The sequence below is a fragment of the Salmo salar genome, chromosome 16, assembly GCF_965601325.2.
Source record: "Salmo salar chromosome 16, fSalSal1, whole genome shotgun sequence".
Lineage (NCBI taxonomy): Eukaryota > Metazoa > Chordata > Actinopteri > Salmoniformes > Salmonidae > Salmo > Salmo salar.
In genome coordinates, this window is record NC_138306.1 from 92,535,927 (window position 1) to 92,542,500 (window position 6,574).

The 6,574-nt window shown below is 44.9% G+C and overlaps 1 protein-coding gene across 1 annotated transcript in view; it reads right to left on the minus strand.

Moving 5' to 3' along the window:
- The window catches only part of LOC106574944 (protein diaphanous homolog 3), a 676,792-nt gene that overhangs the window by 432,905 nt on the left and 237,313 nt on the right, over nt 1-6,574 (minus strand). The window lies entirely within an intron of this gene.

The following is a 6,574-nucleotide window of genomic DNA, read 5'->3' on the forward strand; positions in this document are numbered from 1 at the left end:
CTCCCTGCCTGCACCAACACGTGTGTGTGTGTGTGTGTGTGTGTGTGTGTCTCTGACAGTCATTTTGAGGACAGAGCTCAGTCTGTTGGAAGACGTTCTGTCTCCTCCATCTCTCCATGTGAGCTTGGTTTTCTGTCATGTGGAAACCAGGAGAGGAGCAGTTCAGCTGGTCAGGAGAAAACTTTACTATCAATTATTCATCCTTTACAACTGATGCAGTGGTGTGTGAAGTATGAAATAAGGACGTGGTGAGAGGGTGTGTGTGTGTGTGTGTGTGTGTGTGTGTGTGTGTGTGTGTGTGAGACAGGGTGTGTGTGTGTGTGTGTGTGTGTGTGTGTGTGTGTGTGTGTGTGTGTGACAGGGTGTGTGTGTGTGTGTGTGACAGGGTGTGTGTGTGTGTCTGTGAGTGTGTGTGTGTGTGTGTGAGTGTGTGTGTGTGTGTGACAGGGTGTGTGGTGTGTGTGTGTGTGTGTGTGTGTGTGTGTGACAGGGTGTGTGTGTGTGTGTGTGTGTGTGTGACAGGGTGTGTGTGTGTGTGTGTGTGTGTGTGTGTGTGTGTGTGTGTGTGTGTGTGTGTGGGTGTGTGTGTGTGTGTGTGTGTGACAGGGTGTGTGTGTGTGTGTGTGTGTGTGTGTGTGTGTGTGTGTGTGTGTGTGTGTGTGAAAGGGTGTGTGTGTTGTGTGTGTGTGTGTGTGTGTGTGTGTGTGTGTGTGTGTGTGTGTGTGTGTGTGTGTGTGTGTGTGTGAGTGTGTGTTGATGAGAGCATGTAGAGAGAGTGATCTCCAGGTGATTGTGATAAACCATCTAGACATCGTAACAGTTAAAGACGAGTGGCATCGTACAGCAACATCAATAGTGTCTGTGTTTTCACTCACTGTCTCATATATCACAGGGGAGTCATTTACATACAGGAAACAGACACACACCTTGGGATTAGATGGGACTGAGAACAGATAGGGATTAGATGGGACTGAGAACAGATAGGGATTAGATGGGACTGAGAACAGATAGGGATTAGATGGGACTGACAACAGATAGGGATTAGATGGGACTGACAACAGATAGGGATTAGATGGGACTAAATAGAGAACAGATAGGGATTAGATGGGACTGAGAACAGATAGGGATTAGATGGGACTAAATAGAGAACAGATAGGGATTAGATGGGACTGAGAACAGATAGGGATTAGATGGGACTGAGAACAGATAGGGATTAGATGGGACTAAATAGAGAACAGATAGGGATTAGATGGGACTGAGAACAGATAGGGATTAGATGGGACTGAGAACAGATAGGGATTAGATGGGACTGAGAACAGATAGGGATTAGATGGGACTAAATAGAGAACAGATAGGGATTAGATGGGACTAAATAGAGAACAGATAGGGATTAGATGGGACTAAATAGAGAACAGATAGGGATTAGATGGGACTAAATAGAAAACAGATAGGGATTAGATGGGACTAAATAGAGAACAGATAGGGATGAGATGGGACTAAATAGAGAACAGATAGGGATGAGATGGGACTAAATAGAGAACAGATAGGGATTAGATGGGACTGAGAACAGATAGGGATTAGATGGGACTGAGAACAGATAGGGATTAGATGGGACTGAGAACAGATAGGGATTAGATGGGACTGAGAACAGATAGGGATTAGATGGGACTGAGAACAGATAGGGATTAGATGGGACTAAATAGAGAACAGATAGGGATTAGATGGGACTAAATAGAGAACAGATAGGGATTAGATGGGACTAAATAGAGAACAGATAGGGATTAGATGGGACTAAATAGAGAACAGATAGGGATTAGATGGGACTAAATAGAAAACAGATAGGGATTAGATGGGACTAAATAGAGAACAGATAGGGATTAGATGGGACTAAATAGAGAACAGATAGGGATTAGATGGGACTGAGAACAGATAGGGATTAGATGGGACTGAGAACAGATAGGGATTAGATGGGACTGAGAACAGATAGGGATTAGATGGGACTGAGAACAGATAGGGATTAGATGGGACTGAGAACAGATAGGGATTAGATGGGACTGAGAACAGATAGGGATTAGATGGGACTAAATAGAGAACAGATAGGGATTAGATGGGACTAAATAGAGAACAGATAGGGATTAGATGGGACTGAGAACAGATAGGGATTAGATGGGACTGAGAACAGATAGGGATTAGATGGGACTGAGAACAGATAGGGATTAGATGGGACTGAGAACAGATAGGGATTAGATGGGACTAAATAGAGAACAGATAGGGATTAGATGGGACTAAATAGAGAACAGATAGGGATTAGATGGGACTAAATAGAGAACAGATAGGGATTAGATGGGACTAAATAGAGAACAGATAGGGATTAGATGGGACTAAATAGAGAACAGATAGGGATTAGATGGGACTAAATAGAGAACAGATAGGGATTAGATGGGACTAAATAGAGAACAGATAGGGATTAGATTGGACTAAATAGAGAACAGATAGGGATTAGATGGGACTAAATAGAGAACAGATAGGGATTAGATGGGACTAAATAGAGAACAGATAGGGATTAGATGGGACTAAATAGAGAACAGATAGGGATTAGATGGGACTAAATAGAGAACAGATAGGGATTAGATGGGACTAAATAGAGAACAGATAGGGATTAGATGGGACAATAGAGAACAGATAGGGATTAGATGGGACTAAATAGAGAACAGATAGGGATTAGATGGGACTAAATAGAGAACAGATAGGGATTAGATGGGACTAAGTAGAGAACAGATAGGGATTAGATGGGACTAAATAGAGAACAGATAGGGATTAGATGGGACTAAATAGAGAACAGATAGGGATTAGATGGGACTAAATAGAGAACAGATAGGGATTAGATGGGACTAAATAGAGAACAGATAGGGATTAGATGGGACTAAATAGAGAACAGATAGGGATTAGATGGGAATAAATAGAGAACAGATAGGGATTAGATGGGACTAGAGAACAGATAGGGATTAGATGGGACTAAATAGAGAACAGATAGGGATTAGATTGGACTAAATAGAGAACAGATAGGGATTAGATGGGACTAAATAGAGAACAGATAGGGATTAGATTGGACTAAATAGAGAACAGATAGGGATTAGATGGGACTAAATAGAGAACAGATAGGGATTAGATGGGACTAAATAGAGAACAGATAGGGATTAGATGGGACTAAATAGAGAACAGATAGGGATTAGATGGGACTAAATAGAGAACAGATAGGGATTAGATGGGACTAAATAGAGAACAGATAGGGATTAGATGGGACTAAATAGAGAACAGATAGGGATTAGATGGGACTAAATAGAGAACAGATAGGGATTAGATGGGACTAAATAGAGAACAGATAGGGATTAGATGGGACTAAATAGAGAACAGATAGGGATTAGATGGGACTAAATAGAGAACAGATAGGGATTAGATGGGACTAAATAGAGAACAGATAGGGATTAGATGGGACTAAATAGAGAACAGATAGGGATTAGATGGGACTAAATAGAGAACAGATAGGGATTAGATGGGACTAAATAGAGAACAGATAGGGATTAGATGGGACTGAGAACAGATAGGGATTAGATGGGACTGAGAACAGATAGGGATTAGATGGGACTAAATAGAGAACAGATAGGGATTAGATGGGACTAAATAGAGAACAGATAGGGATTAGATGGGACTAAATAGAGAACAGATAGGGATTAGATTGGACTAAATAGAGAACAGATAGGGATTAGATGGGACTAAATAGAGAACAGATAGGGATTAGATGGGACTAAATAGAGAACAGATAGGGATTAGATGGGACTAAATAGAGAACAGATAGGGATTAGATGGGACTAAATAGAGAACAGATAGGGATTAGATGGGACTAAATAGAGAACAGATAGGGATTAGATGGGACTAAATAGAGAACAGATAGGGATTAGATGGGACTAAATAGAGAACAGATAGGGATTAGATGGGACTAAATAGAGAACAGATAGGGATTAGATGGGACTGAGAACAGATAGGGATTAGATGGGACTAAATAGAGAACAGATAGGGATTAGATGGGACTAAATAGAGAACAGATAGGGATTAGATGGGACTAAATAGAGAACAGATAGGGATTAGATGGGACTAAATAGAGAACAGATAGGGATTAGATGGGACTAAATAGAGAACAGATAGGGATTAGATGGGACTAAATTATTTGGTTTTTGGCAATAAAGAGAAATGGACTAAGAAAAATGAAAAAAAATGAATTTATTAATACAAATTTAAAAAGTGTTTTAATCTATTTCCATGACTAGTCTATAATGAATGTGTGTATTTATTAAAGTAACATTGAGAGACCCGTGTCGGTGACTAGCCAGACAGACCTACAAACACTACAACATACAGTATGCAGAGAGACCTATCTGTTCTGTCTACGGGCTGCAGAGCTACAGTTTCCATGAGGACGGTAGGAAGGTAGGTAGGTAGGTAGGTAGGTAGGTAGGTAGGTAGGTAGGTAGGTAGGTAGGGAGGGGTAGAGATAGAGATAAAGAGTGTGTGTGTGTGTGTGTGTCTTGTGATGATACCGACGACTGACAAAGTTGTTATTTGAAGTAGTATTTATTTTTGTTATCCGTCAACCCAAAAATATCCACCCTCCTGCCAGACCAGCCTTCCACCCTCCTGTCAGACCAGTCCTTCCACCCTCCTGTCAGACCAGTCCTTCCACCCTCTTGTCAGACCAGCCTTCCACCCTCCTGTCAGACCAGCCTTCCACCCTCCTGCCAGACCAGCCTTCCACCCTCCTGTCAGACCAGTCCTTCCACCCTCCTGTCAGACCAGCCTTCCACCCTCCTGTCAGACCAGTCCTTCCACCCTCCTGTCAGACCAGTCCTTCCACCCTCTTGTCAGACCAGCCTTCCACCCTCCTGTCAGACCAGCCTTCCACCCTCCTGTCAGACCAGTCCTTCCACCCTCCTGTCAGACCAGTCCTTCCACCCTCCTGTCAGACCAGTCCTTCCACCCTCCTGTCAGACCAGCCTTCCACCCTCCTGTCAGACCAGTCCTTCCACCCTCCTGTCAGACCAGTCCTTCCACCCTCCTGTCAGACCAGTCCTTCCACCCTCCTGTCAGACCAGTCCTTCCACCCTCCTGTCAGACCAGCCTTCCACCCTCCTGTCAGACCAGCCTTCCACCCTCCTGTCAGACCAGCCTTCCACCCTCCTGTCAGACCAGTCCTTCCACCCTCCTGTCAGACCAGTCCTTCCACCCTCCTGTCAGACCAGTCCTTCCACCCTCCTGTCAGACCAGTCCTTCCACCCTCCTGTCAGACCAGTCCTTCCACCCTCCTGTCAGACCAGCCTTCCACCCTCCTGTCAGACCAGCCTTCCACCCTCCTGTCAGACCAGTCCTTCCACCCTCCTGTCAGACCAGCCTTCCACCCTCCTGTCAGACCAGCCTTCCACCCTCCTGTCAGACCAGCCTTCCACCCTCCTGTCAGACCAGCCTTCCACCCTCCTGTCAGACCACAGTGGAGCTTCTATGGTCTGTTCAGCAGCCTAGTCTACACTTTATCTCGTATTTATCCTCAAGTTACGTCCCTACACACTTTACATTCCTGAAGTGAACTGCAGCATGGCAGTAGAGGGGGATATGAATCAGGGCCAAGCAGGGATCACACACACACACAGAGAGAGAGAGAGAGATAAGAATATCAGACAGCCTGGTGTGAGTTAATACAACACAGGGTTAAAGGGATCAGGGTTGGTCTAGTTGCTAAGAGGAGATAACAGCCCTTCCTGATGGATCCACATAACTAAAATGGCTGGAAACATGACCCTGGTGTTTCATGATACCAGACCATCCACCCTGGTGTTTCATGATACCAGACCATCCACCCTGGTGTTTCATGATACCAGACCATCCACCCTGGTGTTTCATGATACCAGACCATCCACCCTGGTGTTTCATGATACCAGACCATCCACCCTGGTGTTTCATGATACCAGACCATCCACCCTGGTGTTTCATGATACCAGACCATCCACCCTGGTGTTTCACAATACCAGACCATCCACCCTGGTGTTTCACGATACCAGACCATCCACCCTGGTGTTTCATGATACCAGACCATCCACCCTGGTGTTTCATGATACCAGACCATCCACCCTGGTGTTTCATGATACCAGACCATCCACCCTGGTGTTTCACGATACCAGACCATCCACCCTGGTGTTTCATGATACCAGACCATCCACCCTGGTGTTTCATGATACCAGACCATCCACCCTGGTGTTTCACGATACCAGACCATCCACCCTGGTGTTTCATGATACCAGACCATCCACCCTGGTGTTTCATGATACCAGACCATCCACCCTGGTGTTTCATGATACCAGACCATCCACCCTGGTGTTTCATGATACCAGACCATCCACCCTGGTGTTTCATGATACCAGACCATCCACCCTGGTGTTTCACGATACCAGACCATCCACCCTGGTGTTTCATGATACCAGACCATCCACCCTGGTGTTTCATGATACCAGACCATCCACCCTGGTGT